General features: G+C 42.6%; 1 long non-coding RNA gene across 2 annotated transcripts in view; it reads left to right on the forward strand.

Annotated features, from left to right (window-relative positions):
* The first annotated feature begins 7,677 nt into the window (after positions 1 to 7,677).
* LOC128381327 (uncharacterized) overlaps positions 7,678 to 24,305 on the forward strand; it is a 39,754-nt gene continuing 23,126 nt past the window's right edge. For both annotated transcript variants that reach the window (XR_008323538.1, XR_008323539.1), the window contains exon 1: positions 7,678 to 7,990. This is a non-coding gene — a long non-coding RNA (uncharacterized LOC128381327). The remainder of the gene's footprint in view (positions 7,991 to 24,305) is intronic.

The following is a 24,305-nucleotide window of genomic DNA, read 5'->3' on the forward strand; positions in this document are numbered from 1 at the left end:
ATTAGCCTAGCTTAGCATAAACACTGAGAGCAGGTGAAAATAACCTGGTTTTCTCTCTCCTCCTTCTCTCTCTTAAAATTACACCTCTAAAGCTCACTAATTAACTAATTATATCTTGCTTGTTTAATCCTTTCAACCAGGAATGTAAAAAACGAGAAACTGTAGTTTAATGGGAAGTGTTGCATTGGTTGCTTGGCAACCCCATAGTGATGCCAGTGAAGCATATAATTGTTATTAAACAACAGAGAATATGTTCATTAGTGATCTTAAGGCATTCTGATAGGCATACTTTTGACATTTTGGCCAGGCTAGCTATTTCCCCATTTCCCATCTTGATGCTAAGCTAAGCTAAAGACTAGCCAACTCTCACCCCACACTTAATATACAGGTATGGGAGCAGTATCAACCTTCTCTACAACAAGCAAAAAAGCAAATCAATTCCTCCTTTAAATGAACTTTTAGTGATTAGAATTCCTCAGTGACCTAAAAATCACAGTGATAGTGATCTTGGTCTTTGACATCCAGCACTTTAGCTTTTACCTGAATACTCCCTCTCCTCTACAAGATAACAAGAAGTCGGATATTTGATGGTAAGAGGTGAAAATGAAAGGTGCACAAATATGATTCTCTCACAAATTTAGCTTCATGCCCTCTGGATATGATCCCCGGCCTAAAATGTGTTCTGTCTTAATGGGGGTGACCTGAGGAGCAGAGCATCGGGCTGCTTGCAACACAGCATGGCTAAAGAAGCAAAAGCACGCTTGATTCCCCTTCAGAAATAAAAAGCAGAATTTTGAGTTGGCAGTTGTTTGTGCTTCTTTTAAAACACTAGTCTTTCCTTAGGGAGGCTTGTGGGAGGGAAGCGAAAAAAGGGAGAGGGGGTTTTGCGGTGCATTCACATGTGGAAGCTCAAAGCAGTAACAATCTTTCCCAGCCTGCTCTGGCCTCATATGGCCTATGGTATCCTGCTAAGAGCCTCATAGCACAAAACTGTTCCCTCTAACGCTCTTTCTCTGACTGCTCCTCTTTCATTCTCTTTTCTGTCTTTGCTTGCTCACCAACTTGCTTCCAGAATGAGTGCCTGCCACTCTCCCCTGCTCTCAATCTTAGTGCAATTCTATCTGTTGTCTGCATGCACCCTTACTGTCTGTTATGGTTGTTTATAATGGGAACCAGGCCAACATGCTGGCTGGCGGGCTGACGGGTGTGTTAGACAACTGCTTTATAGTTGGCTAGGCTGGTGAGAGAGGAAAGGAGAGACAGAAAGAGAGAAAAAAGGTGGAGGGAAGGGAGGGAATGACAGAGCTGGAGATAGAGAGGGAGAGGAGAGGAGGGAATGGGGTCACTTGAGTTTGTTGCTCATAGGATATCAAGCGGCTCACTCTCTCCACCCCGTTTAGTTGTCTGGCTCTTCTGTTACCTCCCTCCGTATCTCATCAAAACCGCCATCTTTGGGAGTGTTACTACAACAACAATGTCCTTCACAAAATAATCCAGCAACCCAGTTTTGAGTTCCTGCCTAATCATACCATGTAAACAATAATGATGAAGTTCAAGTGGAGCATTAAGTAAGCTTAAGTCTTGTATTTCTTAATATGGTATTGCCAGATCTCTGCAGACTATATTGAATGCCCTGAGAAATGCAGATTTAGAGCTGACACATGAGAAATGCTCTGCTTTTTACAGGTTCTTTTGCAAGGGAGTAAGTCATGAAAAACAGTATGTTGAGAAATACAGAGAGAAGTTAACCTCATCAGGAATATGAATTGTCCCTCACAAAGGTGTTTTCCTTAACTTTGTCAGGTCCCTGCGATTGCTGAGTCATCTGGAAAAAGCAGCGCTCTCGCATTCTTTATTCTTGGGTAATGCAGCATAGGAGGACTTCCATTTTTAGCTTTACGGCAAATTACATTAAGCTACAGTTCAGTGGGCCCTAATGCTTTGAAAGTAACAAAAATCGACGGAGAGGAATAAAAGTTTTTTTGATATTGCTCAGACTTTCTCCCAGCAAGGCCTCTTTTATACCTCCTCCCTGCCGCTGAGTGGGAGAAGAATGGGTTAAACCTGTCTGCGGCCCACATCTGGGAATCATTTGAAACATTCCACAAGGCTTACCACATGTTTTCAGATGGACTAAATCCTGCGAAAGGCTCGGCTGTCAGAGGTTTGAAAAATCATCTTTTTTTTTTTGCCAGGAGGGGAAAAAATGAGAAAGAGAAAATTAAACTGTATAATGGCTTTTCTCTCTTGCAGGTGAGATTATCTAGGGATGTGGGTGGGATTGAAGGGCTGTCCCCGTGTGTGGTGGCAGTGGTGGTGATGTGTGTGTGTAAATGTGTGTAAATGTGCCCTCCTACGTGTTGGTGGCATGTTATTTGAATGTGTTCTGAGTGAAAGCTGTTTCTTAACAGCCATTTGCAGTTCAAAGGAGGCTTTGGGGCTTGGCTAACTGTTTCCATGCATCTGATACAATCTCATCTGCACTCTCTTTCCTCCCCTTGCTCATTTCTTCTCTACTCTTCACAACCTAGAGCCATAAAGTGAACCAACGTGATAGTTATGTAGCTTTTCAGCAAGCCTATCCAGACACACTTACAGACACGGGTGGCACATTCAGCTACTGGCAGGGTTTGATCTGATATCTTCATCTTAATGTTACATACCCAGAAAAGCTCTTTTATTTAGACCATTCTTATAGCCTTCAGCCTTATACCGTGAAGTGCTCTCCATGGTGGCTGCTTGACGGTTTCACCATTACTCTCTACTATGGATGACAAGCTAATAAAGGGGTCGCAGAGTGATGAATGGCTGGCTGCTGGGAGTTCCAAATAAATATGTGGTTTTAGGCAGGCAGCAGCAGGCTGGAGGAATTAAAAGTCAAAGGACTCTGTGGATGGTGAATGACCACTGAGCCTTGGCACCTACTTACCTTCAAGTCTCTCTAGCTCCTTACGCCAGTCCGCTAGGTCTATGATCCATTCCAAATCTATACCCAAGGAAGGCTGGTAGACTGCCGGCCTTTCTGACGTCAGGCCCCAGGGCTCTCATGTTGCCCCGGTGCATTAGACGCCCTACTGTAATTGTCCACTGACATTTGGGGAACTGGAAATGTTTCTCTTGGGTGTGGGTGACACCCCGCTCAGAGGAGGGCCCCCCTGTCTCTGCCTCCCTCTCTTTTTCTCTGTGTAGCAGGCTGTGACATGAGGTATGTGGCCCCATGCTGAGGGTGAAAGCATTGATCAGCCTGGCTAATGTTACCACACTTTGGAAATAGCACTGGACTTTCACGCTGGACGTTTAGTGGCGGAAACTGAGCACCTGCTAAGGGGCTCACCAGGTGCCTCGTAAAATAAAACATGAGAGAGACACTCCACTACAGTCCTGTAACAATAACTACAGGGACTATAAGGCCACTGAGAACATGGACACTGTGCTTCTTGAAGTAATGCAGTAGTTGCCATTGCTAATCTTTTAGACTGGTGACGTCCAGCATTAGGTGAAAAGATTGATGCCACTCTCAGGTCTGTATGGTAAATATAAGGCCACAGATAGCAGCTGGTTAGCTTAGCTTAGCATTACAACTGAAAAAAGGAGGTAAACAGCAAACCTGGCTTTGTCCGAAGGTAACCGAAATCCATCAATAGTTCATAGTGCAGCACATAACACTGCAAAACCAAAACAAAAGTGTTTGTACATATTCAACAAATGAGATATGACATGTTAATCCTTGAGCTTTAAAGGTGCCGATGGGTGGATTTTGTTATCTTTAAACTGAGCCCAGCTAGATGTTTTTCCTGTTTCCAGTCTTAATGCTAAACTAAGCTAACTAACTGGCTGCTATCTGTGGCTTCATATCTAATGTGCAGACATGAGAGATGAGAGATCTAAGTAAGCAAATAAGCGCATTTCCCAAAATGTTAAACTATGTCAGTGCTACAGAAAACAATGTCCACTTTTGAATCAACATGACAGGTTGCATATGTGACCACTCTGACCAAATATTACATTTTTCCACCTTACTTTATTTGAGTAATGTTGATAAGAACTATTGGGTAAATAACAAAAAAACAAAAAATAAACAGAATGACCAGCTTTATAGGCCGGTCTGGACAAATAAACAGAATTTCACGCAGCAGGAGTATTTTGTTTGCTTTTCTATCTTGATAATCATCTCAGGATCCCTCTTGTTTATCCTCTGACCCCTCTGGGGATCCTGACCCCTAGGCTGGAAACCAGTGAGGTAATGGATCCAGTAATCCCAACTTGAAAAGAAACACCACTAGACGATAGTAAATGTTCTACTATCCAAAAGGATGGGAGCACATGTGCTGTATGCATACTTAATCCTTCATGTCAGTGTCAGGCTCGTCTGTCACCCTTTGTTGCTCTGTGGAAATCCTGAAAATGGAGAATGGAGCATTAGAAATCTTGGATCTTTGAAGCGTGTCCACATTCTGATTTTCTCTGTCTGTACAGTAGCCTGACACCAAGCTAATGCATGTGTCTTACAAGCCACTGTGTCAAGCTTGACATTCTGAAGGTTTACTTGCATACAGAGAGTCTATGTAAAGCATTACATGGAACAGGCATCACATGGCTTTTCACTATGCTTGACATGTCCTTATGGCTCTACAGTACATACTGAAAAGCAGTCTATATCTGTATCTCTGAGTAGAGGGGAGCTATACTAGACTGGAAAGCCATTAAGATTCAACTCCAGTAACTTCCAGTGTAAACCTGGCTACAAGTGGAGGATGCAGCTGGGCTAAGGAGACCCCAGAGGCCTTCCTAGCCAACCTAGAGATATGTAGAGGAAACACAACTCTACTCAATACAAATCCCCACATCGAAGTTGAGTGAATGAAGGCGAGCCCATGCAGTCTACATAAACACATGCTTATACACACATATGCCCGTCCCCCAGTTCCACCTGTCAGAAGGCAGTGACATTAGACAGCTCCATCTCTTCAACCACTCTGTTATGACAGCAGTTACTTCTACCAGTACATACTTTTAGCATTTGATGACTCCTTCAGTCAGTGGTTACTTGCATGCCTGTGTGTCCCATGTCACAACCAACGCAACCCCCCCCTAAGCACTGCATTCCTCACTTCTGTGGTGATGTGTGACAACTGACGCAGCTTAGTGGCACTCACAGCTTTTGTTAAAGAAAGCCTTAAAGGCAGCAGGGGAAACAAGGAGGATACTGTCGCTGGCACTCTCTCTGTATCAGTGCTCCCTGAAAAAAGACGGAAAGCAACTGAGAAGGTAACACGGAGGCAAAGCATGTCACTTGCTGTCTTGTGGCCTTTTGTCCAATCATATGGGACAAGGGGTTTCACATCTCCCACCTGTCACAAAACTTTGCTTTTTGGGGCGGAAAGCTATTGAGTGTAGCTGTCATATCTGAGGGACAGGAGAGAACCTGTTCTTTCCCCTGGCACACACAACTCCCTTACACACAAACACACTCACAAATACACGCACATCTTGCACAAACACACACACATACATACACAGCCGCATCCAAGAGAAAATGAAAGCTGCCAAAATCAATCATTTTAATTGTTGAACAAACTGTTGTTTATGTTTTGAGCAACCAATTATTTGAATAGTTAATAAAATGTAAAAAGAAAAGATGTCTTTACAATATAATAAAATTGATTTTTAACAGAATACAAAAATTGCCACCTTTTATTATTTTTTTTAAAGATGATAGATTAGTAAACATACAGGTGCATATGTATGCATGCACACACAAATGACGGCAACATTACCATTATCTTTAAGAATTTCTTTCAATTCAGCTACAAACTTCATTTGCTTATTTCATTTTATCGATTTTGAACAGTATTAGCATATATATATTAAATTGTTAAACAGTTGGCTGCTAAATGAAAATTAGACACACTGCTGACATCCATCATTAAAAAAGAACACACAACAGGACTTCATATTTACAATTTAACAATACAATTTAATCTTTTTGGATTAAAAGTGTGTAACGTAAAAGTATAATTTGGCTTTAAAACCACTGCGGAGCTGCATCTATGTCATATGGTGCAGAGGTCCTTGGAGAGGTGGATATAACAGAAGGAGCTCACTGCCCAAATGCAGTGCAACAAAAGCTTATGGTACAATCTCTGAAGGAAGATATTTTAGAGGCTTTAATGGTTTTCTCAGCAGGATGCGGAGGCATAGTCACGCAACGGAGAGGAGGGGCCAGATTGCTTAAAGTTTTATACAAAAGATACATATATTAATAAAATAAGAGAATTCCCCAGTGTCTCTGGTGTCCCACTGTGAGGATATGGGGTTGGCTTTTTTATGCATGCCACATTTTTAAGACTTGACAAAAAAGATAAAGTCCTGTAAGGGAAAATAGATTTCCTATGAGATCTTCCTGTAAAGCCTCAGCCATGTATGATGCTGAAACATGTGTTTATAGGGTGAAGCCATTATCACTAGAACAGTTAAAAATGTGCAGCAAATTGAGTTCATGATTGTTATGCAATATTCTACATAATGTAACCTCTCTCTATTGATTGCAAAAGCAAAATAATTTACTTTATAAATAGAAGTATTAATCATTATATTTCTCCATTTCAGTATATCTTAAAGGCAGAAAATGCAGGTATTCGATATAGGCTCTTTATCGCTACACAAATATACTGCTGCTTATCTTTGACCTGTTAAAATCTATTATTGCTTGGTATTTTTCCCTATGAATGTTTTGCCAACATTCTTCACATTTTGAGGCTTGTGTAAAATTAGCAGTACATTTTGCTCTGTTTTCCTTTTGGCTGACTACACTCTCTGTTGCAAGCTTGTGTTTGGCTGCATTACTTTTAACATACCATTTACATAACACCATGTAACTAATTATGTACTTCTTTTTTCGTTAGTAGATCATAAGTTTTATTTTCTAATTACCTATACCTTAAAAAGTATAGAAAATGGCTATTATTCCCTCCAAACTTTGCTTTTGTGGCCAGGACAGTGATTTTTTTGAAATGCGCCTATTTCAAACAGGATAAAAGATTAATTTGCCCATTTTTTATTAACATAAAGTCAGAAAAAACGACATATGAATCACTGGATACGATACTGGGAGACTATTTGTGAAAGTGATTTAGAGTATAATGGGAAATCTCCCTCTTCTAAATAATTTGTGGTATAACTTAAGTATAAATACATGTTAATTTACATGGCGTTTTTTTCTGACTTCATGTAAATGAAAATGTGCAAACTTGCCTGTTTTCCCATTTGAAATAAGTAAATTTAAAAATATCTTCGTCCAGGTTACAAGAGCAAATAATAGGGAATAATACCAATTTACTATGCTTTTTAGGCATACCAAATTAGGAAATAACACTTACTACCCAGGCACAAAAATAGTTGCATACACACATTTTTCTATAGTGTAATTACACAGTCAAATAGAGACTCACATGAAAGGGAGGAATTGTTTCTTTGGCTCCTCAGCTGAGAAAACAACAGGAACTTTTGTACATTTTATTGGGACATTACACGAAAAGGTGAAATCTAAGCTGTCCTGCCTCTCATCATTTGAGCAGAGCAGTGAGCACATCTGGAGAGAGCAGGACATCATCCACTTTTTGAGGACTGGCCCTCCTAAAAGGAAAGGGGCGGGGTCAGAGCTGGTGTTGGCTTTCACAGCCAGAGAAGGTGACTGCAATGGTTGCTTCTGCGATAGCCGTGCCAAACTTGCCTGCTCTGTGAAAACAGCTCGCCGCCTCTTTACCTACGGTTTGCCGGGGACGGGCAGGCGGGCGGGCGGAGGTGGTGGCGCTGGGGAAGTGGGGAGCTAATTTCCCTCAGCGACCGTGAGAGCCAAGCCGCTGTCTGGAGAATGAGAGTCGGCGGCAGAAAACTTTGAAAAGAATATCACGGCGGAGAAAAACAGCTGCGCGGCTGAACTTCCACCAGCAGCCCGAGGGGACCGGGAGGAGGAGTCAACAGGTCCCAGGTATTACCATCCACTTGTCATTGAAGGCTTGTCAACATTTGACAGCATGCGTCCACCTCTGAGCCTCCACGGGAGGCTAACCGGGTATAAAAACGGTCGCCCTTTCACCTGGAGGATTTTGAATGCGTCATGCATGGCCACGGTCATCATGACAGGATTTTTTTTTTAATTAAACGCTGCTCATTGTCAGGAAGGGGCTGAATAACATGCAGTACTAAACTCCTTTCTAAGTTCACGTTGACATTGTTATAAAGAAACGATAACGTGTCTGTCCGAGCGACGCTAAATCAGTGGATACGACGGTTGTTAGAGCAGCTAGCATGCAAAGCTAACGCTCTCCGGTTCAGTGTAAGTTAGCTTGTAAAGACATTACTGTATTTCAGCGCTGACAGTTTCCTTGAGTCAATTTGCAGAGCCATTCTGTTAACCATCTCGCTTGTCACTTAAGAAAAGTGCCGATATGTGGAGTTAAAAACACGTCGTGCTGTCGGTCTTGTCTTTTGCAAACACTCCGTCAACAGCTAGTTTGTTTTTGCAGCGTCAGGACACAGGAATGTGGAAAAATATGTATTTTTTTCTCCCCCGCATTTGCATTTTTTTGGTCAGTATTGCTTCGTTGTGGGCTCCCCTGTACGCTTGAGGTTAACTTTGCTCGAGTGTTTAGTGGACTCTGCTGTTGATATCGATCATACCAGACCCCACGTCCTCTCCTCAGTGTGCGGTAAACGGATAAACAGACAGCTCAATGAGGGGCAACCACAGCCTGCATTCTTCTGATGTGCCCTAATACTGAGCTGAGCACTTGATGAGCCAAAACACACATGCATTCCTCTGTCTTTTTTTCCCTCCTTCTTCTTCTTTTTAAATCAAGCCTTCAAGTACCACTACAAGCTGACAGCTGATCTCCCCCAATTTGTTAACACCACCGATTAACCCCTGTCAAGATAATGTGGCAGTTTGAGGTGTCTGCATCTCTGCAAATTAAATGTCAGGACTGTGTTACAACATTTGAGTTACATACCCTGCAGCATCAAAAACCTGCAGTTGTAAAATGTTGTCTTGTAAAAGCACAGATGACAGTCTGCATGGAGCTTATTAACCTCCATTTAAAGCTGTGACAAGTCTTTTTTTAAATATTCCCTGTTTTTATTTGAGCAATCCGATCTGTACACTTCATGTATTTGGTTAATTGTTTGTTGATTGATTTTTATAATACTTCAATCTTAATGACATCTCCCTTCTCTTCTCCTGTGATACTGGCTGCAGACATGGCAGTGCAAAGAAGTGTTTTTTTTGTGTGGAAAGAAGATGCCCTTTTCTGTGACAACCTGTTACATTCAGAGCAAGATAGGCCATGTCACTGTGTGGGAGATTTGGTGTGTTTGAGGGTTTTCCCGCCCTGTCACCTACTTTCTTGGTGTGATTCACAGTTAAAATGTTGCGCCATCTCCAATAATTGGAAAGGTTGGGGCTAAATGCAGATTGTTTACCTGCCCACTAAACTGTCACATTTGATAAAGATTTCAGATGTCATGTCCCTCACTGAATTCTAAAAATATAATGATTGTGTGAAAGGTAAGGAAGAGCTGAAATCAATGGTTAGTAATTGACTAGTCGAGAAAAAAATTATAGGCAACTGTTTTGATGGTCAATTATGGTTTTGTTTTCTAAAATGGAAAATTGATTGGTGCTGGGAGATTTTGACAGGCATTTTTACACAATTTCATGACATTTTATAGTGAAAACCATGAAGAAAAAAAATCCACAGATTGATTGATAATGAAAATAATCTTTAATTGCACCTGTTGTGATCTGACAATTATAATCTATGCATTCATAAATAAATGTAACTTAGCGAGAGAGGTTTAGAGAAATTATGAAATAATTTTCATGCTGCCTCCTTGTAGAGCAGATATGAGTAAATAATAGTTTATTAGTTGATTACAATAATATATTCAAAAGTGAACAATCTTTTACTCAAGTGTGTTTTTCTAAACATTAAATTGCCCTGTGTTGTACGTGTAGTTGTGTTGCACAAGGCAGGATTTTTCTGTGATACTGTCAAATATCTCGCTGACACCCATCAACGGGAAGTTGCTTCTCCACTTGTGTGAACAATGCCAGTTTAAGGCCTCGCACGCTTTGGTTTCACATGGTACTAAATGTGTCATCATGGTGCAGGCAGTGGCAAACTCAGTGTGCCCGCTCACAATCAACCCCCACTCCCTTACCAGGGCCTTCTCCTTCCTCTGCAGATTGTAAAGTCAAGTGTGAGTGACACTGGAAGGGAATTTTTTGAGTCTTTGTTCTTCACAAACACAGTAGTAGTGAGTCAGTTTTCTTTGCCATGTTTGTTGACAGTTTTTCCCCCTCCTCACTTGTGGAATAAATTACTTTTAACAGATGAGAAAAAATTAGAATTGGTCACAATTTGGAGAATTTTTTTATTAGGCAGTTGGATTCAATAGATTTCTCCAAATTAAGATTTTCTTCACCTCTCGTTAGAGTAATGGTGTGAAACCAGAATTGACTTCACAGGTTGAATTTTCAAATTCCGGATGACCTATTTTCACATTGCATGGCACGCTAGATAGCAAGTGTTCCTTCCTCGTGTTACTATCAGGTGTGATAGATGGTGTCAACTGTACTGCTCAGTAGGTCATCGTATCATTGAATCATGCAAATAGTCTTGATCTCAGACACAAGATAGCATCATTCATATCATGTAAACCACCAAAAGTTTGAGGTGAAAGTGTGAATCAAGCAAGCAAGGGAGGAGGAAACATATTCAGACTTTTTTGAGATTTTAGAGATATGCTCAAGGCAACATTTGGCACAAGTCTAGCTTTCTCTGAAAAAGCCCTGGGTGTGTCGAGTGGTTTGGTTTGCTTAAATTTGGTCTGTAGTGGTCTGCACACAGTCCCGCCACAGCAGCTAGCTCCCCTGTTGCTGAAGAGCCAGGCTGACTCACGAGGCTGTGGCTGTGCAGCACAAACTCATCAGGCTCTGACAGATGAGACACGCTCCCCGCAATGGCAGGGCACCCTGGAGATGTCACCGAGCGCTTGCTTAACGGTAAACACCTCTAGCCAGTCCCACCCACATGCTGTCAGATTTTCAGTGCTAGTAGCTCTGTGTCTGGAGTAGGAAGTGAAAACCAAACTGCAGAGTTTTCCTCGCTCTGAGTAGGAAAAAACAATGGGTTTGGTTTTTCAGAATTAGTTTTGATGTTTAAATGTGTTCATTTCCAATTTGCCGAGGTTGCCATTAAGAATGGTTCCATTTGTCAACAAATATTTTTGGACAAATACAGAAATAATTTTATATACTGAAGCTACAAATGGAGTCCAGTGGAACTAAGCAGTGTATCTTTACACTAATAAAACCAGTCTTGACCTAAATGAAACAGGCCCGACTCTGTCAGAATAAGTAGAAATAAATTGGGATATTACAGTGGTTTGGCTGTAGTGCCCAATGACGTAGTCATTGCCTTAGGGACTGGGGCGAGTGTGGGAAAAACAGGAGAGAATAAGGGTGGGAGCCGATACCAGGAGAGTGTAGCTGAAGTCGAGTGGGATTTTTTTTGGGGGGGGGAGTGGAGATGCTGTGATGTTGAGATGTGGGAGCTCCACTCGCGTTGGCCGGCGGCAGTTCAAACAGTCCTGCTTGTGCATACTGATTCTCTTTTCTGCTGCTTTTCCACACCGCTCACTGGCCCAGCCTGGCCCTTGTCGGCCACGTGAGGGTTAAATCTCCCCCTCTTTTACACCGCCTCCTTTTATTTCTCTTTTTATGGCTTTGATGGTATTAAATAATCTTTACGTGTCAGAGTGCACAGCTCCCAGTGTTCATGTCGGGAGAACGAGAGAGCAATTAGGTCAGAGTGGTAGAATAACTTGGTTTCATCCCAGCCTTAAAGCGGCAGGGTACCTCGCTTCAACTCACTGTTTATATTCCCCTCAAACCTTCACAGCGAGATTTTCAAAGAGGTCCATGGGTTATCAAAGCACTCAGAGAAAGAACTTTGTATCTCTCCATTGTGTAGTCTCATGATAAAATGTCCCAGAATGGATCATCGGTTGTGATATTTTAGGTTCCTTGCTGCGTTAATTTGCCTGAAGAATCAGGCCACATTTGTCTCCTTTTTTCCTAATGAGGCTGAGCTAAAGACCCATATAGCCTATTATCCTGGTTATTGATCGGAAATGTGTTTCAAACAATAGACTGTTTTGGTAGACCTTGGAAATCATTGACATAGTTGTTGTACTGACTTAAAAAAAAAAATACAAGCAGATTACACACAACGGTATTATAAATAGAAAGCCATGTCTTTCTGTTTGACATGGTCTCACATGATCAGTGTTGTAATGTTTCCCATCGACTGTTGTCCCATGTTTGAGATTGCATTTCGACCATTTGGCATGTGAGTGTTCTGGCCCACGTCACAGCGTTTCATTGTCGCCATCACAGGGTTTCATACTATTTTCCACAGTCGTTTTGTACCTTGGCTTTTTACGAAAGTGTCTCTGCCCAGTCGGACAGTCCCCCGGCGTGACGGCTGACATTTCCAGTGAAAGGGCCCTATTGTTGGTTCTTAATCCCCCTCCACCCTCCTCTCCATAAAACAATGGTATCAATTGCTTCCACTGAGTACATCCACAGCTCTGAGTGAGAGACAGCCTGGCCTGGCCTGTTAGCCAGCCTGCCAGCCGTCCTAACAGGCAGCCAGGCTAACCTCTTCATTCCCAGTGATAGCTCTCCGTTCGAGTCCGCAGATGCCTGAAGAGGCTAATATTATCTCTGTAGCATGAGAACCAGCCCTTGATTGTGGCTGCAGTGCCACCTCGTAAATGCACAAATAATGGCCTGTGTATATATTTATTTTCCCAGGGAGACAGTGGAGGAGACCGGTGGCTTCGACACACCCCCATCCCCCACCTTCTTAATGAATGGTCTCCATTCTATTTTCCTTCATTTTCCCCAGGACACTGCCATTAACTTTGACAGATGATATGTTCTTTCACTGAAACAGTGATCCTGAGCACACTGTCACTGGAAATTGGATTCGCACACCCACCCCTTTGCTCCTCGTCTTTTCTCCATCTCTCCACCTCTGTCCGTCCTCCTTTTTCCTGTTGCTCTCTCGCAGTCTGCACTGGGGGACATGCTGTTAATATTCCTTTTTCAAGCTGCACTGTACAGCTGAGCTGCCAAGTTAACCCACTGCTGCTGTGAGTCAGACAGCTAGCCAGATAGCCGGTGTCACTTGCACAGATGTCTGACTTGCCAATGTGTCCTTACGCACTCCTAGATAATAGCAGCGCTGCTCAGTGCCAAGTGTGTGTGATATCGTGATGATATTACATTGGTTTTCATTTTTACTCTGTTGACATTGGTATAATTTTAATCCTTATCTCTTTTTTTGAAGGGCATTTGAGACTTAGATTATAGAATATTACAAAAAGATTGCCACACTGGACGGCTCCAGATAACAACAAGGATCTAATAACACTGTAGTGGTTCCCTATCAGCTGGACCGCTCTCCATCATACCACACTTCATCTAACTACTGTTATGAAGATGCTTGACAGTGTGTGACACTGCGTCAGTCCTCGTGGAGAGCATTACGTGAGTCTCCTGTGCAGTGGCCATGGCCAGTTTCAAAGCATTACACAAACCAAAAGTGTTTTACCACTGATTTCATTGGAATAAATCCTCTCTATTGTGTGTCCTGTGTGGGCGTACGTGATAGTTGACAGCGTATTACCCAGCTGCTGTGGGTGCAGCTGCTCGCACATTAGCTCAAGTTGCTCGGACACATTTATCAGTGTGAAGCGAACACCACAGCAGAGAGATAATGGTCCTGAACAAAGATGATACCGCTCTCGCCGCTGCTAGCTCCAGCAGCTAGCGCTTCGGAAGTGGTTCAGCTCATAGCATCATTATGGCGCTCCTCTGCTGCCTCGGCTTGCGCCCGCCAAGACAACGTAGCTAGTGAGCTGCTGCTACTTATTCTGTCTCCATAGGCTGTCATCACTGTGCAGCCACACTCAGTGAAGAGGCATCACACCAAATCACTGTCATGCTGAAATGTTGCACTACAGAGTCTGTTAGATGACTGGATTCCCGTGCTTGCAGCTGGAATAGTGGATGGCAAAAAAGCCAAAATTACCCCCAAAAAGCAGTGAGGCAAAAGATGATTACAGGCTACTCACATGTACTTACTGTATGTTCAGGTTTATAATACTCTAATTTACCTTCCATAATATGTTCCTGCGAAAGCTAATGAAATAGTTTTTGTTGTGTTGGTGGTTCAGCCATAAATACACTGCACAGCCTATACATGTATTTATGAGGGAAGAATCTCAGAAATGCACTGAGCAAACTAGGTTTCAGCCTGCAGATGGTTGTCAGCGAGAATGCATAACTCCCGGGTGTAAATGATACTCGTTCAGTCAGACAGTGAAACTGAGAGACACCATCAATAATGGCGTATCCTTTGATTGGTTTTGTACTTCATTTCATGTCAACATAATTTCCATTTTTCTTGGCTTTTTGTGTCGCAGTAATAATTCTGTAATATGGCGCACCAGGCAGCATATGGCTGCCATTTATGATCAACAGCCTCTGCAAAGAGGTGACTGGAATATGCAAATGGCTGCATGCTAATGGAATAGTAATGTAATGAAGTACGTTGTATATGGCCAATAATGAGCTGTGGTTATTGAGTGTTGATGGCTTCTTCTCAGTCAGCCTTTGTTGTTGCACAAGCTAGAGCTTTCTTGCTTGTACTTCATGGCTCACATACGCACCATCACCCAAAACACACACACACACACACACACACACACACACACACACACACACACACACACACAGACAGAGACTTAGACACATGGACATTACATTCTTATTGATTCATGGCATTGGGAGAAAAGCATATTGATAAATACCTGAAGTACTTGCCCATTGAAATTGTGAAACTAAATTGGGCAGAACTGAGACAGATGCAGCGCTGTAAATTAAACAAGCAATCTTCTCTGTTGGGTGACAGCACAATGGTGATTAGGGTTTCATGTGAGCTGCCCTACATTATTTATTGCTGTGCTGTGGGCTGCCTGCAGTTGAATAGACCCACAGTCCATTGACTGGGCACATTACGGGAGGCCGACTCGTAGCGAGAGGGGGTGTTAAAAATGGCTTTATTTCCTCTCGAGGAGGTCCATTTTCATCTAAATGAAGGTGGAAGCCCCAAGCGTGTTGTTTCCAGGCCCTGCGTGTGTGAAATGTGTTGACTGTGTTCCAGGAGGCTTCTCTGCACCGCTCTGCTCCGTGTTCCAGGGTGATTTCACAGAACCTCTCATTTGTACACATCAGCCAGTCCTAGTTTTCTCACTCACTGCCTACTCAACTTGGTGCCCACTGCCAATTCACATTTTAGTTGTTTTTTTGTACACTGTTGTAGGTAGGGATGTTCTAATCAAGTCTCTGCCATTCCCCAAATCTCATTTAATAATAAGTATCTTCTGATAGATTGTGTGATGTTAGTTTTTTCTACATAATCCAGTTTATAAAAAAGAAGATTCACTTTGTATTAATAAGGCACACCTAGCATCACTGCTTTCCTTTCATATTTACCTGTGCTAGTTTGTGGTCTGTTTTTATTTTTTTATGGTATCCATGGAAAGAAAAGTGTGCATCTCTCATTGGAGGATGGTTTGGACAGATTCTAGACATTTTCTCCTCATCCACAAAATGAACAAGACACTGAATTTCAAATGCAGTTTTCAGCAAAGAGTAGCACTCCAGAGATGTGGTCCACCTGCAGACTGGCCCTGAAATAGAGGCAAAGCAACCCGCTCTTAACCCAGAGCAGCTTTGCTTGCTTGGGGTGGAAAACATGAATTGAAACGGCCTGCTACTGTTAACTTGTTCACGCTGCCGAGTTGTTCACACACTTGCAACGAGATGCTGTGTGTTAAGAAATAGATTCCAGTGTTTAAAGGAGCCCAACGGGATTAAGATAAACAAGGGGTTGAAAATAGATTGAGCTTTATATAATGTATTAAAAAAAGCCATAATGGCCTCAATCTCCATCCTGTAGTTCACGTTGAGACATGATACATGATTTTTATTGTAACAGGAAATGTAAGGCTGTTGGAAAACTTCTACATCAATAACTGCTTGCTAACTGTGAACACAATTAGTGTTATGACTGATTTGCTTCTTAAATCAATAGCTATACTTATTAATACTAATGAGTTTATTATTGATATAAGTCTTTGGTAGAGATTATGTTAAGCCAAATATAGTGGAGGGAAAAACCAGAGCATTACAGTATGAAATTCTTAACACCAAAAAAAAAAAAAGAATAGTGAAAGTACCAAAGTAACTTATCTTGGGTGGTTTGTGTTGCTAACTTGTGACCCATTTTTAGTAACTTACATAAGTCTCCGGCAGCACAACACTGGCCTCAACAGAAGGGTCCGTGGCTCATTCAAAATCTAAGTGTGATATGGACTCAAAGATTGCATTGTGCAACCTCATAAACAGAGATATTGAAAAGGAAGTTATAGTCAAGTACATTCCTGAATGGCCCTCATAAGCGTACATCGTGTTTACACCAGCACTTCCGTCAACAACAGCAACATATTATAGAAGGATTGTAGGTATAAAAGGCCATCTACAGAAAATATAGCTGCTCTTGTCTGTTTCATATGAATGTGAATGTGGAGTAGAAGTGGAGGAAGACTCACTATACCAGTGCCTATTTGTCATGTCTGATAAAGACCTGTTATCGCTGCAGACATTTTGACACATCGTAGCATTAAAAGCACAGGTCTAATAAATAACATCAATAATGGCTGCATCCCATTTAGCTCCTCCAGTTCCAGTGCTTTGGTATTGTGCGTTATAACTCACCATTATTGCTTTCTGGGACACCTAAATGGAACTGCACCATTGTTAATGTTATTACTTCCACCTGGGCTTTTCCCCACTTTGACACTTTGAAATGACTGACCACCCCCCCCACCCCCCTCCCCAAAAAATCTGTTCAGACCTTGATTGTGATTTCCATGACTCTCATTGCTCCTTACGTCTTTTCTAAAAAAAACACCGTCCCGCCATCGCTCCCCCCAGCACAGAGGCCATCAGCGCGAATCAGCAGTAAACACGGCGGCGGTGGATGCAGGAATGTGAAAAATGGGGAGAAAACAGATTGCACAGCATTTGGAGCTCTGCCCATTGTCACACCTATGCACATGTGGAAAAAAAAAGAAAAGGCAGCCTCCTCGCCTGCTAACCCTTCCACAACATTATCGGATCGTCTAAATTGTCAAATCATTGAGTCCAGGCCTTTTTTTTCCTTTTTAACCATTCGGGTCAGCTTCATGAAACAGCAGCGTTACAGTGGTGATAATAGGATGTATAATGTTTGATCAGCTTGTAGTGTTTTTGCAAGTCATCTGCTGGCTTAGTTACAAAGTGAAAACAGGTGTGCATTGTTGCAGCATGTGAGCACGGAGCGAGCGAGCAAGAAGTTGACGGATGGGTGAAATGATTGTAAAGGCAAATTTCATTTACACGTGTATTTAGACTTTTGTATTGTTTTTGACTGTTATTGTACAGTGTTTACATGATTTCCTGTATTTCACTCACCCCTTGCTGTGAGGCTGTGGGTTCAATTTGCTCGCTTCAGTTCAGTTTTAAGCTTTGTTGTTGATAATTCCTGGGACTGTATTTGTTTCTATTCTGTTATGATTTCTTTTGTGTAAACTAAAACAGAAAGTAGCTCAACTGTCAGATTTCCACGATGTTACAATAGTTGGGTGATGCAGACGCCTCCTGTCCAAATGCCTAGAAGGAGATTTTAACCGCATTGGGGCTGTTGAGGCTCTCTAGAGGTTGGATTTGCAAGTGAAAACTATAAATCTTTGTGCGTTGGAGGTGTGGGCTATGAAAATGGGATGCCATCTCTAATTTGTTTGTCCATTTCACTTCAAGTGGCATCACTTTAGATTTTCTGCCCATGCACAAGTTTTGAAATTGCTAACAAGAAGGCCATGTTTGTTTTATCTGTGAAAGTAACTGTCGTCCCCGCTTTGATGGATGTTTGTTGCGTGAGTGTGTCCTAATTGTCTTTCTGCACAACAGCGTGTTTTCATTCTGGGTTGGCCTCTGGCCCAGGATGCCCACTCAAACTCTGGTCCACTTGTTCAGAGCAGTGAAACAATGCTGGGCTGCCATGCCTCTTCACAGAGCCACTGTCGGACAGTCCCCTGGGGGTGGGGTGTTTTCTGACAAGTCCATGCCAAATCTGGTCCCGGCACTCAATTGCCTCTTTGTCATTTCCTCCATGTGAATGTCAGTGCGGCTGAGCTGTGGCTCCATGGATTGCCTGTGTTCAGATACCTTGCATGGCTTTCATCAGGGGTAAGACAGAGCAGCTTGCTTCCCCCTCAACCACAACCGCAGCCCCTTCATCCTCCAACCATTGTTTCCCTATCGAATGAGACTTATTTTTTAGCCTCTCTCATGAAGCATGAAATACAAGCTTTTATATTGGCATTGGCAGGTATTTAAACTTCTGATCTGATCCAGGCCCTGCTCATTAAATCGTCAAAATGATTTAACGTTTCACTGCTGCCGCTGTGTGCCAGCATGGCATGTTTTTCCACTTAGGGATTCCAATATTTGTCTCTGTCATAAACACAGGGCATCTGGTTGCCAGTAGTGGGCCCAGCCTTCATTTAGACTTTGACATCGAAATGTGGCTGAATTCTTCAGAGTGAAGCTCCCTGGCTTCTCATTTAGCAGCTTGCCTAGGTATGATAAATGTTACTAATCACCTCTTGACCCCGAGAGGTCAAGCCTTTGCCCTCTTGCCCATCACCCTCCTCCTTCCTGCTGTCTTCTCTCTGTACCCTGTGGATAGCCTTTATCTTGTTCAGGCAATATTTTGTCCACCAACAGATACCAGGCAACACAACTATGCAGTTTCCTGGTTTGCAGTCAAGTGTGAGATTCCCCCCCCTTTGCAGATTTATCTTTCCAAAAATATCTGTTATGTGGCCTCTGAAATAAATGTATGTAGTGAATGTGATTAGATACAGAGAGCCAGAACAGATACACTCTCCCTTTCTGTGTTCTCAGCTTTAGTTGTGACCTCTGCAATTTTAATATCACAGCCAGTTTTAGGATTTTACTGAAGAGATAAGTAAGTAGAAGAATGTGTGGAGATTATCAGGGAAATAATCTTCTGTAAGAAATTAATTTGGATGAAATAGCAAGGACAGGGGGGCTGTGAGTGTGTACACACATACACATACACACACACACACACACACACACACACATCCACACACAGAATAGCTCTGCTGGATGAGGTTTCTGTTCTGCTGTTCCACTAGCAGTGTAAAGAATTACAGATGAGCTTTTGTTCTTTTGAAAATCCACTTGATAATTTCAGGTGCTGGCTCCTTGCCTGAACTAGTTGGATTTAAAAGACAAAAAAAAAAGTCCTTTCAGTACACAGCCCAGTGATACACAATTTACACAGCGGCCCACGTTTTCCCCCGTGAAACATCTGTTTGGAGCCGTAAGAATTGGGTGCTGAAAGTCAACCCTCAGAGTTGAAGAGTGCAGCACAGGTAGGAACAACGCCACTAGCACAATAATGGCACCAGTCTGATGCCAAGTTTTCTGGGTTCACAGATAGGCCCTCACCCCATCCTCATCCCTCCCTTCCCACCTAAGTGTTCCACATGAGACTGATTGAGCCATTTCGTATCGCTAAGCTGCGTGAAGAGTGCTACTTTTATAATGAAAGAATACTGCTAAATCAAGGCTTGACAAATCTACTTTCTCCATGTCCCCACATTGAGGGTTGGCGGATTAGGCTCTAATTTTAGTGCCACTTATCTCTTCAGCTGCTTTTAAGAATTAGTTCCAAATAACAAAAAAAAAAAGTGTGAAAAATGTGAAGGGTTTTTGGGGTTTGGATGGGGTGGGGCTGAGTAGGGTATTGTCAGGGAAGCGAGGCTGTGAAAAAGAGATTGTCTAGTGGCTTTGCAGGCCTTTGCATGAGAGTTCAAATTTGCATACAAATTTCCAAAAAAAAAAAAAAAAAAAAACGGTATTTGTGGCGGCCGGGCAGAAGGCAGTTGTTAAACGGAAATCTTGGAGGAATTTTTCAATCGCCATCGCTCCCACCGCGCTATGTCTCAAGCGGCTCCACTGAGATTACAAAGCCTGATGGAGTTTTCAAACAACTCAGACCATGAAAAATTTAGCACAACTTTTTTTTCACCTCTCACCGTCTACCCCGTCCCTCCCTGCCTCCCCTCCTTCTCTCTTTCTCTTTCGGCTTTCCATATCATTGATAAACTTAGATCCCGGGTGTTTGTGATCGAAGCTGAACGTGGAAGGGATGAGCTCTTAGAAAGCCACTGTGTGTTTGTTTCAACTGTCTAGTTTCTTGCTGACTTACTTGCAAGTCAGCAGTCAGTTTGTTACTTTTCTGGACGTGTTCTAATGTAGCTAAGACTTTGATATTTTAGACCCTTCCATCTCGCACGTGCTTGGCCACCGTGGCACGTCATCAATACAAAACAACCATCAATACCCCACTGGAGGCAGTTGCATTTAAAACAATGGAGGATGCGGCGCCGGTGTGCATTCAGCACTTTTCAATAGCCGTCAGCTTATTGATTCTCCTTCAAGGTCGGCATCAATTCCTCTCTCTGCCCCCTCTTTTCTGTTTGTGACAGCGGAGGGCAAATGTATGTTTAAAAAAAACTTGCTGTTCAATTGAGTTGGGAGGGGGGAGACCTATAAATGAAAAAAACCCATCATGGCAGTTTCCACTCACATTTGCTTCTCTTGGCGAGGAGCATTTGTCGTTGCGGGCAGTGTTTGGGTGTGATTATGTAATCCATCAGGTTATTACCATAAAGAAGGGGGGGGGGGCTGTCAAGGGGTTGGAAGGTAATGGCAGTGCTACTGATGATCATCGTCTAGCAACTGCCCAAGGGCAGGAATGTTTTGTGTGGCGATGTGTCCGACAGGTGGCTAGGAGACGCTAATTGATTAATGATCAGGGTGATATATGAGCCCCCGCGGCCAGCCTAAACATAAAGGCTCTGAGCACCGGTGTCGCCCTAAATCATTTCCAACCAGGCCAGTAAACCAAAAACAGCTCCTTCATTAGCATATGAAAGACCAATCGGGAGGGGGACTGTCCCTTCTAAGCCCTTTGTAGACCGCCTATTGTCAACATCCTGAGTCTGAATTAACAGGGTAGCATTTTATGCCAGATGAATAATGACAACAAAGATGGTTTTATAATAAGGGTCACTCAGCACTAATGAAAGATTAACATCACCACAAACTAAGCCTTTGATATTGTTTGGTTTTTTTTACTCCCTTTTCTGCCAGTGCATGACTCTGACAAGAGCAATGCCCGCCTAAATGTCTACTGTCTTACTTTATGAAATGTAAATTACTGTTATTCTACTACCGGACATAAAATATTGCTTCTCAACTCTAAGCTGAATGGAATTATAGTAACTATAACTCCTTATACCTAGAGGTGAGATCATTTACATACTTCTTTGCATAGGTGTTTTTACTCTGTTCATCATGGATCTGACACATTTTCCATTCAAGCAATGTCGGTTTCTTCTTGAATGATTGAACATTAGTGGAATTCACCTGCCCCCAGATGATCATATTTTGTACTTGGTGTTCCATATAACCTTGTCACAGTGGATTAGTCTCTCTCAATCTCCCTTGCACTTCCCCTCTCTCTCTCCGTCTCTTCCTCTCTGACTCTCCCTCTCTCTGGTTATTTACCATTCCACAGGGGGCCTTGCGTGACCCTCTTCATTGTTTTGTTTGGATGACTCTGAAGGACAATGGCAGTCTGGAGCCTTGGCCGGCACTCAGCGTGTGTGAATCTGCATCTTTCCATTGGGAGTGCTGTCCTCCGATGTCAAGAGAGGTTATGTGATCTATGTGTGACTGAAGGGGGTTTCCACCGCTGAGAGTCAGTGCCTGAAGGAGAGGGGTTTATATTGTGTGTGCGCGCGTGCACGAAGCCGCTGGAATTTTATAGAGCCGAGCGAGTTAAAACAACACATTGTGTCTGTTTGAATGTGAGCTCATGACTCTCGCCGCAGGGCTGCCAGTCCCATGTAACCACGCACTGAGAGACTGCTGGTACGCTCAATCACTTTTTAAAACATTTTTACTCATCGACAGTGGAGGGCTACCGCTGTCACAACGAGTCACTGAATGTCCCATGCCCGATGGATGATTACACTTTAAGACTGGATAGCCCCCCACTCATCAAACCTTTTTAACCATCACCACTTGAGCATCCCTGATGCTGATGCTGGGCTGTACATGGAGGATCAGGTGACCCTTTCCGTTTGGTGAGAATTAGGTCTTCTATTCCCATTTCAAAAGCAGATGGACTTGTTTGGCAAGGCTCCAGCAGGGAGGGCTCCCTTTTTCTGTGCGTGTGTGTGTGCATTATAGGTGAGTGTATGCAATGAGTTGCCTTCACCCCTTAGCAAGGATAAAGATGTGATTACCCCAGGCTACTCCTGTCCACTCGAATTAGTGTACATGCTCCCAGGACAACACATGCGTGCCCAATCCACACACATACGTACATGTGCACGTCATTTCATCCTACCTGCTCTTTTACTAAATGAGGCTGTTCTTGGTCAAGTGGACCAGCAAAAACACACCCTTTAAACACCCTTCAGATCCACAAACAGGAAGCGAGGGTGTACAGTGAGACAGGAAATGAGACGAGGAGTCATACAGGGGCTGGGCACAGGCCAGCTGATTGGCTGATTGTCAGCTCGTAATGGACACCGGAGGGACACATTAAAGTGTTCTCAGCTGGTGTGACAACCAGCAACTTATTACTAGAACTGTCACATGCAAAGCAATTCAACAGAGCCGCCGAATGAAGGCAAGACTTGCCTTTGAAGTGAATGTTATTATACATAGTTCAAATCCCATTTAAAGTCAGTAAATGTAAACTAAAGTCATGTCCCTGACATTGACTTTTAGTAGTATTTGATATTGTTGACCAATGCAAACAGGAGCCCAATAAAACAAATCTCATCATGCTGAATGTCTGTATCTCTATTAAAGAGGTCTGGATTACGTTGCATTATTCAGTATATTTTATTAAAATTGGGGGGGCGCAGAACATCTTACAATACCAGGTAGTATTTGTTGCACACATAATGCATTTGACTGCATATAAACAAAGTGTTCATAATGTATTTTCACGCCCAGTTGTGAATGGGTTTTGTGCTATTACACAATACAAATCTTACATATGTCTGCAATGCATAAATCCAGAGTTAATTTTAGGACTCAGATGATCTTGACAAGGAACACATGGCAGTCACGTGTCTTTTAATTTTTCTCTGCTCCTTTCTCACACACATGTAGCAGGAAGGTGAGTTTATTGCTGATGCATGTGAGCAATATTTGTTAGCACAGGAAACTGCAGAGCCTGTTGCATCCATCGGCCAAACACTTCATGTGAACTTTGGTACGTGATTCCTCATTAGCGTCGAATTGAGGATTGTACAGTGGCCAGTTGGAAGTGTGTGTGGCGTGCATATAAAACAGTCTTTGTAGTAAAGATGAATGCTTTATTTTTGTCAAAATGCTATAATTATATCTCTGCTGTCCGACTGTCCGCAGGAGCTTGTGATAACAAATTAGTGTGAAATTCATTTGATGCTTGTAAAATGGCACTACTTGGGCCTGGAGGAGGGGACTTTTTTTTTGTAGTGGTATCATGACCCTTCCAAAGAGCCGTCATTACCATGGCTGTCAGCAGAGCTCTGTCCTGATATAACTTTGCTGTTTTCTTTCTTAACTGAAATATAGAAACTTTCTTACTCACTGTGACAAGTGAAGTGAAATAAGCCCAGACAGACCACAGTTTCAAATGTCACTGGTTACTCTTGCTTTTGGGAAACCCTAGTCTGGTCTACAGTTTTACATTTTATAGGAGCTGAGGGATCCTGTAGTTAGTATAAGCTTTTAAAAAAAAGAAAAGAAGAGATGCTCTGTTTTCTCCTCAAAGAGAAAGACAGGGTAACCTCACTGGCTTTCAGTGCTTTTGACACACACCAATTTTCTATTCAAATATTATTGACCATGATTGTTCAGCTTTGGCATTTGTGTTGGATCTGTAAAATCCAACAAAGTGCCTTTTAACATGTGCAAACCACCATACTGTAATTTTCATCCTGTTGTTTTTGGTTAAAAAACAATC

Source organism: Scomber japonicus, chromosome 20, assembly GCF_027409825.1.
Source record: "Scomber japonicus isolate fScoJap1 chromosome 20, fScoJap1.pri, whole genome shotgun sequence".
NCBI lineage: Eukaryota > Metazoa > Chordata > Actinopteri > Scombriformes > Scombridae > Scomber > Scomber japonicus.